The 20307-nt window shown below is 36.0% G+C and overlaps 1 protein-coding gene and 1 pseudogene across 6 annotated transcripts in view; both read right to left on the bottom strand.

Moving 5' to 3' along the window:
* Positions 1-3400, bottom strand: part of stat1a (signal transducer and activator of transcription 1a) — a 35264-nt gene extending 31864 nt beyond the window's left edge. For all 6 annotated transcript variants that reach the window (XM_028467835.1, XM_028467855.1, XM_028467872.1 and 3 more), the window contains exon 1: positions 3275-3400. The gene's annotated coding sequence lies outside the window, so the exon portion shown is untranslated. The remainder of the gene's footprint in view (positions 1-3274) is intronic.
* A 1832-nt stretch (positions 3401-5232) lies between these two features.
* The window catches only part of LOC114476286 (glutaminase kidney isoform, mitochondrial-like), a 33074-nt pseudogene continuing 17999 nt past the window's right edge, over positions 5233-20307 (bottom strand).

The raw sequence follows: 20307 nt of genomic DNA, 5'->3' as shown, positions 1-20307 counted from the left end.
TGCTGGTCAACAACAGCCCCTGAAGCTCTGATATCCCTTCTCACACTCCAAATAGTCCCTCCTATCTCCTTTCCTAGCCACTATTTCCTTAACCCTGTGGATGATGACGTCACAGGGTTAAGGAAAGGTGTTAGGAGACTTTCTAAATGAGTTCGGGAAAGGCCATCACGTTGTTTTGACAATCAGACATACTTCCACTAGGTGATGTAATAATCCGCAAAGATTAGTGACGTCTGTTGTGGTGAAAAAACGTCCATATTGCTTTGGTCGGTCCGGACCACATCTGCACGTCTATACGACGTCCGAATTAGGTTAGTATTGGAACGTCAGGACTAGGGATGTAACGATTAATCGTAAGGCAGTTAAAAATCGATTCATAGGTATCACGGTTGATATCGATTTTCTGAAAATTGAATCGCAGTACTTTTTTTAACCAGCAGAGGGCGCGATCCACAAGTGTAGGCGGCGGGCGGAGTCTGCTAATACTTTCTTTCTGGCCGCCTTCTACTCTTAAATGTGTTAAATGATTCATTGCCCCTTTAGCACCGAAAGAATATCTGTAATATTACTTGAATATCTGTAAAAGTCACGTTTTTCTATTAGCTCTGTCTGCTAGCATAGCATCTCTTCTTCACTGCAAGATATCTGCATGCCAACCGACCACTGTGTTACCAGCGCCCTCTGCTGGTCCAAACAAATATGACGTAAATCAGTGCAATGACGGTTTTTTTTTTTTTTTTAAAGTCCAATTGTTAAGGCACAAAATACATTTTCAGTTGCACTTTTAAAAAGAAAAAATAACTATTATGCAGTTTTGCATTGTTTATTATAGAACCAGAATTTAAATTAATAGGCTTCATTTTCATTTGTATTATTCCTTTATTTATTTCATTCAAGATTTATTTTTAGTTAAATTGCATTGTTTTGAATAGTTTATCAAGGAATTCTTTTGACAATGAAAAATAAAAGGAAAATAGTACCGTATTTTCTAGTTTTTTTTTCCCAAAAAAATAAATTTGTCTACAGTCCCATTTTGTAAAATAAATCGTGAGAGAATCGTATCGTGAACCCAGTATCGTGAATCGAATCGTATCGGGAGTTGAGTGAATCGTTACATCCCTAGTCAGGACCACCACCTCATCTGGACTAGAGCTGAGTATTGGCAAGGATGTTGCAATACGATACGTATCACAATACTTGGGTCACGATACGAGCCTTAATTCCCACTGAGCAAGTCGTCGTTGAAACGACGTTGAGAAGACGTCTTTTTTGGACGTCATCTGGTCAGGTTAATTCACCGAACAAACTCGCAAAACAACAACTTCCAAATTACATTTAAATGTTACAATACTCCCCAAATACACCCAAAATATATGTTATTGTACGCTCACACAGTGCAAATGTATTTAAATGTTGTAAATATTTCAGACAATTAATTTGGTAAACATTTCAAATAATTGACGATGTACCTTTGAAAAAACCTCTGGTTAAAATAATTTACATTTGGCTTAATTCAATAAACCTAAATCAAGCCAATGTGAATTAACACCTATTTGTCGCTACGGTGGCGCAAGGTAAGGAAGCGCGCTTGAAAGCATAAAGCTAAAAACTTTAGCTCTGTACCTGCCAGAGACGTCTCAACTTCGGGCCATAGCGTGATTTCAACGTCACTTTGCTTCCACTCAGAAATATGAATAATGTTGAATAAAACATTATTGTGTCTAAAAACGTCTCTGATAGCTTTTTATGTCAGTTATAATATGATAATATGGTTTGCATATCAAAAGATATGGGTTTTATTTTTTTCATTTTATCCAATTTATTTATTTATTTTTAATTTATATATATATATATATATATATATATATATACACACAAGATATGGGTTTTAGATCATTTAAAGTTGTTTCAGGCATATTATTGCATTGGTAAATTACATGATCTGCGACCCTTTTCAGTGTTTGAGTTTCCGTGAACACTTTAAATTTTGTCACTACATTGCATTGTGGGGCAGCATTAGCTGGTCTCCTTTGGTAAAGGATGCATCAGTGTTTCCTAGGCTAAAGGAGGTTATAAAGAAAACATCGAGCCTCCTTTCCTTTGCTTTTAGAGGATTGGAATGCTGCTCATCATGGCGGCCACTTAAACACTTCCAAGGTTAAGGAAAAGTGGACAGGAGGTACTATTCGGACGCAGCCTTTTTGTCTTTCATTACTTTTTACCATTATCATACCTTTCAAAATAAGAGCACAGGATCTTAACGCCTGCGACCCATGAGTCGAGAGCTTCTAAGTTCTACGTTAATTCATAGATTTGTAATGTTTGGAACATTTTAGATTTTGGACTCAAACTCGAAGTTTGTCATCGATGCATATTTACATTCTTCTAAGTGGCAAATGCCTCCGTCTATGGTTCCCTGAATCTGTTGTAGCACACATTTTTCAGATGGAGGAAGATAAATATTTAAAAAACAAAGAAACAAAACAAAAACTAATTAATTCTCCGATTATCTTTTTTTTATGAACATGATATATGTTTCCATCTACCGCAGGTTGTGTCTCTGATTTTCTAAAAATCCAATAATGTCAACTTATACGTTGATATTGTGCAAATAATGTTCAAGCAGTGTTGTTTTATATCCCCTATGTGTGATTATTGTGAGAATGCTTATCTACATTCTCACATTATATAAATAAAAGCTATGACATCTTCAAATGAAACTGGGAGTAGGGGGTATAAATAGAGGCTGTGAGCATATCCTCTCAGGAAAAGCACCCCACCCACGTCCACTTTAATCAAATTTGCTTTTAAAAGAACAAAACTAGTTGCACTTATTTATTTTTGCAATTTAAAAAAAAAAAAAAAAAAAAAAAAAAAGGTTTAAAGAAAAAAAAAAAAAAAAACCTCAGAAATTGATTCATTTAAGTAAATATTTTCATCCTGAAATGCTCAGTAAAAGTAAACCTTTACCAATTTCAACTTTTCCACCAAATTTAGTGAACAAATTTGAACATTTAACGATTAAAAGAGCATTATCCAAACACTATCTACAAGGTTACAATTTTCACATTACATTAGTTAAAAGGCTTTTCCTTGGATTTCGTCTTGCTAAAAATTACGTTAAGTGACATGTTTCTATTTTTATTCCCGTATATATTCTGAAATTGGATACATTTTAGACTAAAGTTTGAAGTCAGGGTTAATAAAGGCTTCAAGCAATTAAAAAAAACACCAGTATACATGAATACATTGTAATAAACATGATATAACTTGCCTTTATCTCTGAGGAAACGTCTGAAAGTCTGAAATATCGTTGAAGGAGTCTTCTGTTTGCTGTTAGCTACTGGAGCTTCCTCATGTCGAGCTCTGACGCATAAAGTTTTACCCAATCACAGCTCTGAGCTCACATTAAGTCCCGCCTACGTAAGTAATGTGGCCAATCACAGATGCCACAGAGTGGCTGTCAAAAAGTGGCTGTAAAAGTGTCTTTTGTAAGCCTAAATGTACTCGTATAACCACAAAAACACAAATGTTACGACTAGAAGTGAAGAGTTATGAACTGAAGTGCTCAGCAGTGTGGGTCAAGGGTATTTTAGTGACTTAAAGAGACGGGAAGTGCTGTTGGAAGTGGGGGGGTAGGCACTAAACGGAACAGCCAAGAGCAGTCACGTGTTTTCAGAGAAAGCAAAAGAAAGGCCAGAAACTGAAACTGACAGTAAATTTCATAAAAAATGAACCTTTAAAAATAAATAATGCAAAACGAGCTTAACAATTCCAAAATGAGGGGGAACTAATACTGGTACAGAATAAAGACATGGATATGTTAATAATGCATTTTAAAAAACCTCAAGCATATATTTGGGTCATTTTGTACATTTTTTTTTTTGTGTGTGTGGAGTCAATTTGTGCATTTTTATTGTCCTTTTTGAGTCATTTTGTATATTTTTCTGTCATTATTGTGTGTATGTTTTTTGTTTAAAAGTCATTGTGTATTTTTTTTTTGTCTAATTTTTGTAATTTTTTTTTTTTTTTTTGCGTATTCTGTCATTTTGTGTTTACCTCCAGGGCTATTAGTTGAAAAAAAAATGTAGTTTAGCTCAAATATTACATTAGTATTAACATGCCAGTGCACAAACTTTGCTAGAATGGACAGGTGCACATGTTGCCCAAAAAAATAATAATTCAACAATAGACCAACAATCACTGCTGCTGCTTTTGATTTTTTATTCCTTTATTAAGATTTGTGAATAAATATCTGAGCTGCCTGCAGAAGCAGCAGAAATACACAATCAGAAGAAAACAAGACGACAGCGAAAACACTTTACATTCAGAATACTTCAGCACACGACAAGCGGATTCCTGCAGATCCTTTGTGCTTCTTGACATCTGGAATTTATTTGTTCAAACACACTTCTTCCTGGAGATTAAAATCACACACACACACACACACAATGGTTCAAGTATAACAGATCCTGCCCTGCAAGATAAAGCTTTCTGCATACTTCATTAGAACAGAGAACTTTATTCATGTTCTGGAGGTGGAAAGATTAAACCCAAGTGAACATTAATTCAATGAATTCAATATATTGTGAAGCATCTTTTGATTGAGCCCGTTTTGTGCAATAGGAATAAAAACATGTTTATTCTAATCAGTAGTGTCAGAAATCAGGCACAATTGCGATGCAATACACGATATTGGTTTCACGAGATCGATACGATATTCTGAAAAAGGAATTCAATTACTATTTATTTAATTAATACATTAAAATTCATTCAACTTTGAACTTTTAAAGTTTTTATATTGAACACAAAAATAAATTAAACAAAATAAATACAACATTTCCTTTTGAAAGTGCAAAAAAAAACTAGAGGCAAACGGCTAAGAGATGCTCCTCATCATCATCATCATCATCATCACATATTCACACGAGACATAAGCAGCTTTTATCGCAGCGGGGCCACAAACGTGATAGTATCTGATCTGAGGGTCACATGATCAATATTCATGTCAACATTAGAATAATGAGCAATGTGAACATTAACACAGGAAACGACAAAGGGCTTTTGTGCTTGTTTATTGTATGTTTTGAGTCCAAATGTCTGTTTTTCAGGTATTGTGCGTATTTGTCATGCATTTTATGCATTTTTAGTGTCATTTTGTTGTCATATATGTTTTTTGTTGTAGCTTTCTGTGTTAGTGGATGTTTTGTGTGTTCCCTAATTTTTGTTTAAGTTGTTGTTTTTCATACTTTTGTGTTTTTTCCCCGAGTAGTTTTGTCTAATATCTTTGTTGGCCCTGTACTATGAAAATGGATAAACATATAGCCGGGTTAAGTCTCCGTTAGCAGACTTGACTTAAAGCTGCAGTATGTAGAGTCGTGAGATGCTTCATGTCAGCATTTAGAATAATGATCAATCTGAGCATTAATACAGGAAACTAAAAAGGCTTTTTATAGTCATTTTGTATATTTTTCTCCCATTGTGTTGTTGTTTTGAGTGCTTTTAGAGTCATTTCGTAGCTGTTTTGTAGATTCAAAAAATAACTTGTAATTTTTATTAAACGTTTTTGTTGTAATTCAGTTATTTTCGGTCATTTTGTGTGTTTACGAAGGCTGCCAGTTGCCCCCGTCTGTTATAGACGTTTTCTATCTGAATGATTTCCATAATTCACTGTTTAAAACCCTCATTCTACACCATGGACTGTTGGTGGTCCACAAACATGCCTATGCTGCACCTCATCTACTAGAAAAACAACAATAATGGAGGGTAAAAAGAGGAAGCGTGTGAGAATCTGAAGGGAAAATCAAAAGTTCTCGATTATTATGAAGTATGTGAAAGGCTTGAAGCTCCGTCAGTGCGTTTCTGCGCTCAACATGAACTTCTGGCAGTGACCGAAAACAACCTCGGCTTTGGCTGCCCTGCTTACATTGCTTTACTTCATTTACAAAAAAAAAAAAAAACACCGGAAAAACTAAAATAAATAATACATCAACCTAAAATAAAGCTTCTTTTGGAAGATGGATGAGGAAATCAGTGCAGATTCATTAAGTAATGTCACATTTGTTCGTTCAGTGAGCAGACAAACTACAGAGCTACAAACACACACCTGTATTTACACACGGACTGTACAGCTTATCTTTAACAGATAAATATCACACACACACAAGCACACACACAGTGAAAGTGTTGGGAGCGGAAGTACATTCCACCACACTGTGATGACAGAAAAAGAGCAAACGCAGAGATATACGGGGAAAGTCTGAAAATAAATGTAGGAAAAGCTACAACATCCAATACCAAGGAGAAGGGGGAGCTTTTATTGTGAAAGGTCGTTTTCCACCTCTGCGGCCTCACAGCATTCCGTCCAGGTTCTTCTCGGCGCTCTCCTTGTCGGCGGAGCTGCTCTGGGGGTTGTACTTGTTGTGGTAGTCGCGCAGGATCGTCACGACGTCGTGGTGACCGAAGTGCACTGCCTCATCCATGGGTGTGTTTCCCCACCTACACACACACACACACACACACACACACATTTGTCCTATTTTGAAAAAATAAGCTATCAAAACATTCAGAAAGTTCCTGAGATATTAAATAAAATAAAATAAATTAAAATAAAAAATGGAAACATTTTGGTGAGATAAGGCTATCATAAAAACTTGTTAAATATGATGAGCAGCATACTTAAAGTGGGATGAAAATCCATTACGGCATAAAAACATTTCTAAATGTGAAAAACACTAAAATTTCTGAGGCAAGGACAAAAAAAAAAGAACAATTTTTGAATTTTTTTTCTGAGACAAGCTTATCATAACTTACCAAAAGGCTTAAAAATGTTTTATGGGGTTATTTATTTCAGGCTCAGTAATTGTGATTAATTCAATTTGAACTTTAGTGATTGAGAAAATATTTGGAGTTGAATTTCAGGGGGAAAATAATCATTGTAATTTATAATCTTATTTTAAAAAAAATGCCAGTCACCGTAATCATAATTGAGTTGTAATTGAACATGGATAATTGTGGTCGTAATTGTAACTGAATCCGATCCTGACTGGGAGATGAAATTCCCATTTTTGTCCACTAGTGGATGCTGCTGGCTATAAAAGCCATAGATACGTCTCTCTGGGTCTACAAATCCCTTGCCAAATTTTAAATTTGATAAAAAGTAGTGCGTTGTATTGCAGGAAATACATTAGTTGAAATCTTTTTAGCGACTCGGTTTTGACTCTTAACGATCATTTTATTTATTACATTTTTGGTCATTCATAGAAGTTGAGGAGAAGACTTTGGAACATTTGATCTGGTTAAACACACCGGTCCATCGGTTTACAGTTGGTTTCATATTAAACTCATACAGTTGTCAGAGTCTCCTCCCAGTGGTCATAATGCAGGGATGGGCTTAATTACATTTTATAGTTACAATTACATTTTCAATTATCCATGTTCAGCAGCATGTGTCAGTATAGCCCTCGATTAATATATATAAATATATATCTTTTTTATTTATTTTTTTAATGGTAACATTTGGGAAAGCTTGACATGAAACACATTTGAATAACTACATACAGTATGTGTAGAACTGTACATAGAACTGTAATATGGTTCCCCAGTTTTGAGTTCAATTATAACTGACAATTTTGATAGAATTTTCCTAACAATTACAATTACAAAGTCAATTATCGAAACTCAATTAAAATGTATTTACGATTACTACAGCAACAGATTTTTCAAATTACAATTACAATTATGCCATAACTGTAATGAACTACCAAGTACGTGATTAAAATTATAATTGACCCCAACTGTGTCATATTGTAATGGCTGAATAGTTTACCTATCTTTGGGAACTGGGTTGACCTTACAGGCCTCCAGGAGAAAACGAACCACCTCGCCATGACCTGAAACACACACAACAGACAGCAGTCCACCTCCATTTATCCTTCTTTTCAATTCAACTTATTTCAACATTTCATTTCTAACAACTGTGGTCTATAGCGGTCTTTTTGTAAAAGCAAACGTGGAAAACATTCACGCAGATATTGTGGTCTCAAACATGGGGAGGAGGATAAAATTGATGATGCTTAAGCATTAAAAAATAAAATCACATTTAATCAGCCTGGTTAAGCATTCACTTCCTTCACTTTACAATTATTTACCATTCACTTCCATAACTTTAGGTCAGGGGTTCCTAACTTGGACGATGTATAAGATGTTGTGCTTTTATTTTGAAAGGGGATCCGTTCACAGGAGGCTGTCCTATGACACCTTCGTCACGAGTGGTTACTTTCCTTCGAGGTCAAATGTTTTCAGTGGTTCCTTTTCAGGAGAAAAGCGTACTTTATAGATCAGACATGTTGGTATTTAAAATAAGGACGAATCTGAGCATTAACACAGGTTTTGTCATCGTTTCATCTGTTTTTGTGTGATTTTGAAAATTTTTGTATTTTTTTTGTTTGCATATTATAAATTAATGTTATGATTTTTTTAATTTTAAAATTGAATGCATTTTTGTTGTTCTTTTGTGAAAGTTTGTCATTTTTGGGGTTTTGGGCCCGTTTGGTGCATTTCTCTTAATGCTTTCCGTTGTTCAGTGTTAAAAACCTTCATTTGAGCCTTTAAAAGTTCTCACCAGGAGCCCTATGGCGCGTTCACACCAAACGCGTCCAAAGCCTCAACAGCATCAGGTTTACATAGACAATATATGGTATATATGGCTTCTAGGGAGCGTCAGAGGTCCCACTGCACGTCCCGCGCATCCTGTGCGGCACGTGTTGAAGCTTTTTGGTGGCGGATGCCGCGTGTTTTGAGATTTCAAGCTTTTGACGTGCTCATCAGATGCGCTGGAGTTGAGATTGTTGAATTTTTGGGGCAAATCGCGACGCGTCGACCAATCAGGAGCGTTTCCCAACCGCTGACATATTCAGAATGAGGAAAAAAAAAAAAACACTAACCGGAGGTGGAAACAGACGGACAGGTGCTCTTCTGCTGGAATAGAGCGCCTGTAGTTAGTGTCCAGGTAGGGGATGGGGATGTGAGCGCTAATGCGGGTCAGCAGGTCGTCAAACTGGGCACGGGAGAGACAAAGTAGAGCTGAAAGTGACTCTCGTCCGAGTCAATAAACGGGAGTCGGCGGCGGCGTGTTCAGCAAGGAACTACAAACTTTATTCTCCATTCACCACACTTCTCTATAGCCCCGCGATATCACCAAAATACAGCATCTCCGACGCTGGTGACAAGTGTACTGATTCAATGAGCACAAGCGACCGACTACGGGCGTGAGGCACCATTTTGATGCCCCAAACGCGTTTGGTGTGAACGTACCATTACCCTGAAACTCCAGCTTTGAGGTGTGAACGCTACAAAAGCTGAATTGTTCTGTACAGAAGGTTGGATTTGCTCATACTGAGAGATCGCTCGGTGCACGACACGTGCAGAGTGCGGACAACCTCCGTTTGTTTTTGTGTCACCTTCAGCTGCAGCCACGTGCAGAGCCGTCCTGGAGTCGTAGTCTCTCTGCTCCATGTCCATTGATGACAGAGCAAACCTGCAATGACAGGACGCCGGCTCAAACGTGTCCAGGAGTCAAGTTCAAGATTCATCAAAGCAAAAGGGTTCCTTTAATTACAGCGCCCTGTGCTCATATATGGTTATTACAGCATCAAAGTACTCACACTTATTAGATCCAGATCTACCTTCAGTTACCTATAGTAAAAAATGTGTTTAATGTATTACTAATCAACAAAATATGTGCACCTTTTTATAATAAAACACATTAAAATGACTTTTTAGAATGATTTTATACAGACATTAACTATGGAGAGCCGCACTTTCCGACAGCATATGACGGACATTCGTTGATTCCTGTTAGCTGTTGCTAGGCAATAGTGTCCCGTTGGTCTACAGTTTCTCAACAACAGTGGAGTGTAAAGGGTTCCTACAGCTTTAGTCAAAGTAAATTCAAGGCTTTTTATTGTCATTTCAAATAAAATTTTCACTTCACAGTAAACATAATTGGGGGGAAAAAAAACCACCACATCAATTAAATAGGGTTAGGGGATTTTCTAATAGTGTCTAGTTCAGATGTGCAACCTGCGGCCCCCAAAGTAAACACACAAAAATACACAAATAGACAGTAAAATAGACAAAAATACAGACTGAAATAATCAAAATCACTCCAAAAACACAAGATGACTACAAAAATAGCCAGAAATCTATTAAAAAACAACACAAATACAAAAACTAAAAGCCATTAAGAAGTTGAACAGACAGTTTTCATTAAATTTACATGTTCCCATGATGTTTATACATGTTCTAAAAAGTCCTTTTAATGTGTTTTTTTCTTTAAAAAAAATGCACATATTTTGTTTAATGGTAACACATTAAAAACATTTCTTGTTATATACATTTTCACTACAAGTAACACTGTCAGACAAGTTTTCCAGGATGTATAATAGGAATTCATGACATCTGATGAGAACAATAATTATAATAACAACAACAATGACAGTAATACAGTACCTTCTCAGGGCGGAGACGTCTCCAGTGTAGGCAGCAAACAGCAGGTTGATGACCGACTTCACCTAAAACACAAAAACATTATGTGAGGTCTTCTTCAAAGGCAACCTGCTCACAACTAAAGAGAGACATACATACAGAGCGTAATTTGGAGCAAGATCTGGCACCTCCCAGATTTTGATTAGCACTTATTTGATCGGATCCACTTGCTTTTAGGCATTTTTGATTACATTTTGAAGTATTATATTTGGACAACTGTGTCTTTTACTGAGTTGAAATCACTGGAAATGTCATTGTACACAAAACCGAATGCAAAAACTAAGCACGAGTGAGGAAGAGAGGGGAAAGTCATTCTACGTCTAAAGTGTTCTGGGACCGACCTGATGATTTACAAATTAAGCACTGCATACATACAAATACGCATAGAAGTGAAGACAAATAATGCAATATCAAACTTACCCTCTGGTCTCCTCCTTCCCGGCGAGGATCCAGCTTCTTTGCAAAATGTCTCAAATTATCGTAGTTATGGAAGTTGCAGAGAGAAACCAAATCCTGGAAGGAAGTGGCACACAAGGAAAACAAAAGAAATACACAAGAAATGACTCCAGAAACCCTAAACGGTAACAAAAACACAGAAAAAGAAAGCGCAAGACGTTATTATTATGGCCTTCGAGTTACCGTGCAGAACTGGATCCCTCTGACACTGTTTCCCAGCTTGTCCAGTGGAGGCGACCAGCACATGACGCCCATCACGTTAGGAACGACCAGCAGGATGCCGCCGGCCACGCCCGATTTGGCCGGAAGTCCAACCTGAAACACAAACAGGAAGCTGACGGAAACAGAGGCGGAGCTCTGACTGCACTCTCACACAGGGGAACTAAAAACACTGGCCTGACTTCAGCCTTTTTAAAGTTAAACCTTTATCGGAAACACTTTTCCATAACTATCCATTATAAGTAGCAGTTAATGAGTTATAAATTGCTTGTTGAATACTTGTTACCCATTTTTCATATGATTTTAAGTGTTGAAGCCTCTGCTTAACGCACTCACGTGGAACGCGAACTGTCCTGAGAAGTCGTACATGCCACACGAGTGCATCAGACTCAGAGTGTTTCTCACTGACTCGGGGCTCAGCACACGCTCGCCTGTGATTGGACAGAAGCCGCCGTTGGCCAGCGTGGCCGCCATGACGCTGGCGCTCTCACAGGTCACCTCGATGGAGCAGAGCTGAGCGAGGGCACAGAAACAACGTTTTATTCATTCACAACACTAAAGTAACATAGAAATATGAACCATTTACAAAAAGTATGAATTTATGTCACAATTCTGATGACATTTTAGAGAAATAATAAATGTATATTTACTTCTCTCAAATATGAAATTACGGGTTTTTTTTGTATATATCATAAAAAGGTTTGTGCTAAACTAAATAATTATCTTAAATTCTGGTCATTTGAACAGAGCTTAGATGAAATTACAGAAAAACACACAAAATGCTAAGAAAAAAAATAGACAAAATGCCTCCAAACAATACAAAAATTACAGAAAAATACACAAAACGACTACAAAGATAAACAAAAATATCCCCAAACAAAACAAAAAAACAGAAAAACATATACAAATCGACCACAAAAACTATTTGTGGTTTCCTGTTTGCTATTGATTGCTATCTGCATATTCACAATGTAATTAGTGAGGATGCAGGAGGCATCCTCACTAATGTTATCCTTAAACTTTATTCTGGAAATTCTTCTTCCTCTTCCATCTTACTTTAAAGGGGACATATTATGAAAAATTTAACACGTGGTAACTTGAGTGTCCACCGGCAAAATGTGAAATAAATCCATCCTGTCCTTTGTTTGTGGTCTGTGTAAGTCTTACAACACAGAGAAATGTGTTCCGTTTCAAACTCCATCTGCGGAAGAAACAAGAAGGAAGTGGCTGAATTTCATTTTTAATGGCAACGTCCCCTTCGTAGTTGGGAAATACGTAGCGTGTGCCAACCACTTCACTCCAGACTGTTTCCATAACCTCATAACTCGTTTTGGGACACCCCACGGAAGAAAGGGGCGGGAGGAAGGGGAAGAAAACGAAGCGCTCTGAAAGAGCTGTTTCATACCGGGTCTTAAACCTCCCCTATTGCTTGATTCATGCTACGTTTTGACTAAAAACCCCAGCACACGTCATTTAGACCACAGGAAACTGTTTGAAAAGGTGAAAAATGGATATAATATGTCCGCTTTAACTACTCCCACATTTTTTCAACCGATTCCAATAAGTTTGATGTCAAAATAATTTCTGGACATTCTGCTATGTATTAGCTTTTTAACTTTTCATTTTCCCACCCACTTTAAACATTTTCAACGTTTTAAACCTTCAACTCTGAACTTCAACTGTTCAGCCATTCTTCAACTGATTTCAACCTGTAACACGTTCAGTTCAACCTTATTAGTAATGTTCAGTTAATGCTAGTTTAGGCTAATGCTAGGTTAAGGCTAGATTAATGTTAATGCTAGGCTAATACTATTGTTAGGCTAATGCTAATGCTAGGCTAATGCTAAAGCTAGATTCATGCTATTGTTAGGCTAATGTTAATGCAGGGTAATGCTAACGCATGTTAACATTAACTTATATTATTGCTGGGCTAATGCTACCGCTAGGCTAATGCTAAGTTAATGCTAATGCTAGGCCAATGCTAGAGCCAGATTCATGCTATTGTTAGGCTAATGTTAATGCAAGGTAATGCTAAACGTATGTTAAAATTAACTTATATTAATGCCAGGCTAATGCTAATGTTAATGTTAGGTTAATACTAATGATAACTTATGCTAATGTATGCTAATGCTAACTTATGCTAAAATAACATTGTTTTGAGGGATTTGATCGCAAAATAATTTGCTTACAGTACGTGGGCCAGCAACTGCATCCTCACTTGCATTTTCTATTCTAGTTTGCATTGAAATCCCTTTTTTTATGTCTATATATTATGTATGTATGAGTGTTTCTTTACCTGGAAGTAGAAGTCCAGGATGGAAGTCATGTCCGTGCCTTCAGGAAAACACTGGCAGGAGAAATAAGATCAGCGTCTTCAGCAGAAACGCATTGAATCCAAACATCCTTCAGAAGCTAAAGCAGCTCACCTTCTTCTCCTTCAGGTAGTAACCAATGGCAAAGTTTCGGTCTCCGCTTTCTCGCTCCGACTGGAAACTGCAACACAGAAGACCAACTGCTTACTTTGAACTCTGTTTTAGAAGCACACACCATGGAACCTCACACACACACACTCACGTTGCGTTGCTGAAGCCCACATACTCGTTTCCTGCCAGTTTGTTCATGAAGTTCATCACCTGAGTTAAACAACAAACCATTAGTTGTAATGGGTTTTAAATGTTTCATTTTCAATTTTAAAGTATTTCAGCCAAAAAAAAAAAAAATCACAAATGAATTAATGGTACAAAAAAAAAACTTAAATTGGGAAAGAGGCCTTAAAATGTTTAATATGAGGAAAAACTGACAAACTTACAGTATGTTTTAAAGGTTTGGTTAATTATTATATATCTACATATATTTTACATATTTCATTAGATCTCACCCCCAAAAAATCTTAATTTTAAATTAACTTTTAAATAATAAATTTGCTTTGGTTCCTTTTTTGGCTTCAATTTTATGTATTCATGTAAATTTTTGTCTCGAGGTTCATTTTAAAAACCTAAAGATTGTCACATTTTAATTAATCTAAAAAACTGAACAAATATTTTTTTTTTAAATGTTCAATGAACTACATAAAAAATAGACGATAAACATTCAAATGCTAATTTTATTGAAATAATTTTTTTTAATGAATAACTTTTAAAATGTGATAAGAATTTTTTTTTTTAAATCTGCATATTGTTTTTTATTTTGCATTTAAAAAAGATAAACTTTTCATGTAATTTGTCAACTTATTTAAGTTTACCTTAAATGTAATGGACATATTTATATATCTATATATAAAGTACACACATTATATTTAGATATATGTATATTTTTTTATTTTTAATAATTTATCCAGAGTAAAAAGCCCTTAAATTACTCCATTAAAGATGTTAAAAGTCTTGCTGCTCAGACATAAGTGATCCCACTTATACTCACGTAGTCAAACTTCTCTGCGTTGCTCGCTCCTTGCTGCAACACAAACAGTCAGACAAAGTGTGTTACTGTAAAGTAGAGAAACAAACGCATTGCTAGTATCAAACTGATACAATGTTCATATTTCCAGTTAAACAGCTGCATGTAATGTGCCTCCATGTAGGACATGTGATAAAAGTCTCTGGTTTATAGTTTGTAGAATATTCAGCTTCTGTTTTAGAACTCAAAATGTGGTAGAAAAATGATCAGGCATTGGCAGGGTTGGGGTCAATTATAATTGTAATCGCATAATTGATAATTAATTATAATTATGGTATAAGTATAATTGCAATTTTAAAAACCTGTAATGAAATTGTTATTGAGTTTAGATAATTGACTTTGCAATCGTAATTGCCATAAAAATTGTATTTAAATTGTCAATCATGATTTAACGCAAATTTGGGGAACCATGTTACAGTTCTATGTAACAACACTTATGTTGTTAATAATTATTAAAATATGTTCCATATCAAACTTATATATATATATATATATAGGGGTATACTGACACAAAAAAGGCTCAGACACCCACACCATAATAATTAAAACCTATATGTTCATTGATTATGAAGCCTAACAAGTAAACCAATAGATAGGAAAGAAATTACATGATAAATATTCATTTTTAGTGTATTTTACAGCTGATTTAGGACATGTTATTTACTTTTATAAGGTTATTTATTGTGATCAATTGTAATTGAACTTTAGTAATAGAGAAAGTAATTGTAATTGACTTTCTAAGGATAAGAAACAATTGTAATTTCATTGTAACTGGAAACAATATGCTGGTCACTGTAATCATAATTGGATTGCATTTGAACATGGGTAATTGAAAATGCAATTGTAACTGAAAATGTAATTGACTGAATGAAAATATGTTATTGTTAAATTCATTTATTGTTTCAATTTGAAGTATGTCTTTATGTTCACCTTTGTATGCAAGTATATATTTGTATGTATTTATGTTTATGTGCATATATGTCGTATTCTTACTTTTTAGTTTTTGTTCACAGACTGGCCATTTGTTGCTATATTTAACCCTGATCTCCTCCTGATGTGCCTATACTCCGACTTATATTTTTATATTCATGTATCTATATATATTTGTACGCACCCACTCCTGTTGATTTGCAATATTTATTTGTGTGCTGTGGTCTTTTGTTCTGAATGTGGGTTCGTTACAGTTTTAGCGGAGTTTCTTAGGATTACGGCGAGGTACAGAATGTGTGATTTCACTAACGCCTGAGTGTCTCCATAGTAACGGCAGCGTTTGCTTACCTTAATGAGGGAGGTGCAGACGATGGCTCCCGCGTTCACCATGGGATTGTGTGGTTTATCTGCACACACCAAAGCCACACAAATATGTAACAGCCCACCACACAAATCATCCTTAACCTCGACAACAACAATATTATAAAGCAATTTTTGCCCATACAAAAAGATCGACTTAAATTTTGTGAAACACCTTTGTTCCCCCTCCCCTTAAACCCTTCTGTTGTTTGTTTTTTCAATATGACTAATACATTCACTTTGTGGCATAGACTGGTCCAAAAATTGCAAAAAGGTGCCAAGAGAAAAGTTAAAACTAACTAAAATGGGCCAAAAGCAGTCAAGAGTGGCAAAAAAGAGGAAACTGGTGGTATGAAATGGCAAAAGGTAGCTTAAATGAGCAAAATGTGGCAAGCAATAGCAAAAAGGGGCAAAATGTAGGGGGAAAAAGGATGAAAAAGGCAAAAAATGGCTAAAGAAAAGACAAAAAAAAAAAATTGCAAAAATGGACAAAAAAAGGGATATGTAATGGCAAAACGAAGCTAAAATCTAAAAAAAAAAAAAGTGTAAAAAAGGGGTAAAAAATAGGACAGAGGAAGTGGCAAAATAGCCAAAGATATAGGTAAAAGGGATTTTAAAAGTTCCCCTTTAAGGTTTTCTTGGGGAATAATAATTAAAATTTCGACAGAAAGAGCCAGATGTTGAGCTATACTGATACTTTATGAGTATAGAGATCTATGAATTCCCCCTGGGAGGTCACAGATCCCAGGTTTTGCAATACAGGCTCCCAAACAGCATCTTGCATTAGGCTTGCACAAAGCTGGAAACGGCCCTACCTGTTAGTCTCGTCTCACCCCGAGTCATGACATGACTTCTGTGTAATTTTGACACTATAATGAATAAAGATTGATTGCTATAGCTGTAATTGTAGTCAATGAGATACATGCTTTATTTTCTCACTGCTATTAAAGAATATGACTCAGCTTTGTAGTTTGCATGACAGAAGACGCCGCCAGATTTGTGGACTTCCTCTGATAATGTAGTGGACTGGACTGGACACAAAATGCCAGGGCTGAATTCTTGTCCCAGTCCAACCCTCAGCACTGCCACATAGCCACCTCTCATTAACAATTGATTGCGTCTCCATGGAAACCGTGTCTTGAGATGCCGGGCAGGGAGAGGTTTAGGCTCACCGTCCTCGTTGAGGAAGAGCTTGTTGAAGCGCAGGCCGCTTGGCTCCTTGCCAATGAAGCGGTGCACGTACTCCGTGCCGTGGTCGTGGACGGCGATGGCGTATTTCAGCGGCTTGACGCACGACTGCAGGCAGAAGGGAACCTTGGTGTCGCCCACAGTGTACCTGAGAAGGAGATCATGCATTCACTCTTTACTTGAGAACTTGACGTGATGAATTCAAAAGTTTGGGTAGACTTGCTTTTTTTTTTCCTATCAATTGGTTTCTCCTTGTTAGGATTCCTAATCAATGAAAATATAGGTTTTAATATTTTTGGTGTGGGCGTCTGAGCCTTTTTTGTGTCTGTATAACCTTGATTAATTTTTTTTTTTTAAATAATTGATGACACAATGATTGTTAACTACACATTGTTCCCTAAATTTGCGTTAAATTATAATTGACAATTTTTATTGAAATGTCAAGGCAATTACAATTACAAATTCAATTATCTGAACTCAATTACTATGTAATTATGATTACGACAACATCATATTAAAAGATATGCCATAATTATAATAAACAATTGACCCCAACCATGGTTTGCCAATAACAAAGAAAGAAGAAACTACGTAGCTATGTGTAAGCCATACAACTATAACATGGTTCCCAATTTTTGTGTTTATTTATATTGAAAATGACAGTTTTTAATAGAATGGCCATGCCTATTACAATTACAAAGCCAATTATCTGAACTCAATTACAATTAAAATGCGATTACAACAGCAACATATTTTTTCAATTACGATTAATATTTGCATTTCCTGAAGCAAATGCAATACAACAGCTGGCAATAGCATTAAGATTACAATTAGCATGGCATTAGCCTAGTGTTAACATTAACCTAGCAACAGGATTAACCTAACATTAGTACTAACCTAGCATTAACATCAATATTGCATTAGCATTAACCTCGCAATAACATTAACCTAGCATTACCTAAGTCATATCCTAGCATTAGCTAAGAATTGACCTAGCAATAACATTAACCTAGCAATAGCTGAGTATCAGCAATAAGGTTGAAAAAGGAGAAAAAAAAGTTGAAAAAGGTTGCAATGTGTTGAAGGATGTAGGCAGTAAACATGTTAAGGTTGAATGGTAGGGATGTAATGATTCACTCAACTCCCGATACGATTCACGATACTGGACTCACAATACGATTCTCCTCACGATTTATTTTACAAAATGGGACTGTAGACAAATAATGACTGAAAAATATTCCTTATTTTTGGGGGGAAAAATACTGTACTATTTTATTTTATTTTTCATTGTCAAAAGAATCCCTTAATAAACTATTCAAAACATTGCAATTTAACTAAAAATAAATCTTGAATGAAATAAATAAAGAAATAATACAAATGAAAAAGAAGCCTATTAATTTAAATTCTGGTTCTATAGTAAACAATGCAAAACTGCATAATAGTTCTTTTTCTTTTTAAAAGTGCAACTGAAAATGTATTTTGTGCCTTAACAATTGGACTATATATTAAAAAAAAAAGTCTGCACTGTATTTACGTCAGATATTTGTTTGGACCAGCAGAGGGCGCTGGTAACCCAGTGGTTGGTTGGCATGCAGATATTCTTGCAGTGAAGAAGAGATGCTATGCTAGCAGACAGAGCAAATAGAAAAATGTGACTTTTACAGATATTCACGTAACATTACAGATATTCTTTCGGTGCTAAACGGGTAAGGAATCATTTATGAATATGTTTAAGAGTAGAAGGTAGTAGAAAGAAAGTAGGAGCAGATTCCGCCCGCCGCCTACACTTTTGGACGAGAAGGATACATATATAGCGCCCTCTGCTTTTTAAAAAATGTACTGCGATTCAATTTTCAGAGCATCGATGTAAACCGTGATATCTATGAATTGATTTTTAACTGCCTTACGATTAATCGTTACATCCCTATTGAATGGTCAAAATCATTGAAGAATGGCTGGGAATTAAGGGGTTAAAAGTTAAAAAAGCTGAAATTTCCAAAAGAAATTATTATAATGAATGGGAAAGAAAACGTTTAATAAGTCAAAAAGTTACAAATTATAAAAGTACAAGCATTTCTGAATGTTTTGATAGTTTATTTGTCAAAATCGGACAAACGGTGTAGGAGGAGTTAACGTGGACGGAAGAAAAAATGGATGCGTCCTGCGTCCTCACTAATGATGTCATAATTGTGATTAATTGTCAATTACGCAATTACAATGTTGTACCTTTGTCCATCCACAGTGCAGAGGGCCACGGCCCAAAGGTCTGGGCTGAAGCGAGCCAGCTGAGGAATGTAATCTGCCACCTGCAGCAGGAAGAAGCAATGGTGACGCTTTCTGCCTCTCCATCCTTAAATCACGAGTGGAATGAGACTATCCCTCACCTGCCCTCCTGGCATGTTCTTGGCATTTTCATAGAGTTCGTCGAGGTGTGCACAGAACGGCTGGAAGTCTGGGATGACAAACTTCTTCCTGAAAGCCTGAGTGAGCAGGACGATGTTGCTTTGGACACATCTGAGGCAGGAGGGGAGACAATCACATCAAATCACACACACTTTGACACAAAAGCACTCTTCATTTCAAACTGTTACAAAATGATCTATACTAACTAGAACTAGAATAATTGCATTTCCTGAAGAAAATGCAAGTGAGGATGCAGGTGCTGGCTCACGTTGCATTGCAATAGCTTAGCATTAGCATTAGTCTTGCGTTGGAAATGACCTAGCAAAAGCGTTAACCTAGCAATAGCATAGCTTTACAACTAACCTAGCATTAGCATAACATTAATACTAACCTAGCATTAGCTTAACATTAACCTTGCATTCACATTAGCCGAGCATTAACATTATTCTAGCGTTAGCATTATCCTAACATTAACAGTAGTCTAGCAATAACATTAACCTAACATTATCAATAACCTAGCAATAGCATTAGCATAGCATTAATGCTAACCTAGGATTAGCTTAACATTAACATTAGCCGAGTATTAACATTAATCTCGTGTTAGCATTAGCCTAGCATTAACAATAGTCTAGCAATAACATTAACCAAACATTAGCAATAACCTAGCAATAGCATTAGCATAACACTAACACTAACCTAGTATTAGCATTAGCCTTGCATTAACATTAATCAAATTCAGAAACATAAAAA

The sequence above is a fragment of the Gouania willdenowi genome, chromosome 2 (assembly GCF_900634775.1).
Source record: "Gouania willdenowi chromosome 2, fGouWil2.1, whole genome shotgun sequence".
In the NCBI taxonomy this organism is placed as follows: domain Eukaryota; kingdom Metazoa; phylum Chordata; class Actinopteri; order Blenniiformes; family Gobiesocidae; genus Gouania; species Gouania willdenowi.
This window is presented reverse-complemented; position numbering and strand designations above follow the sequence as displayed.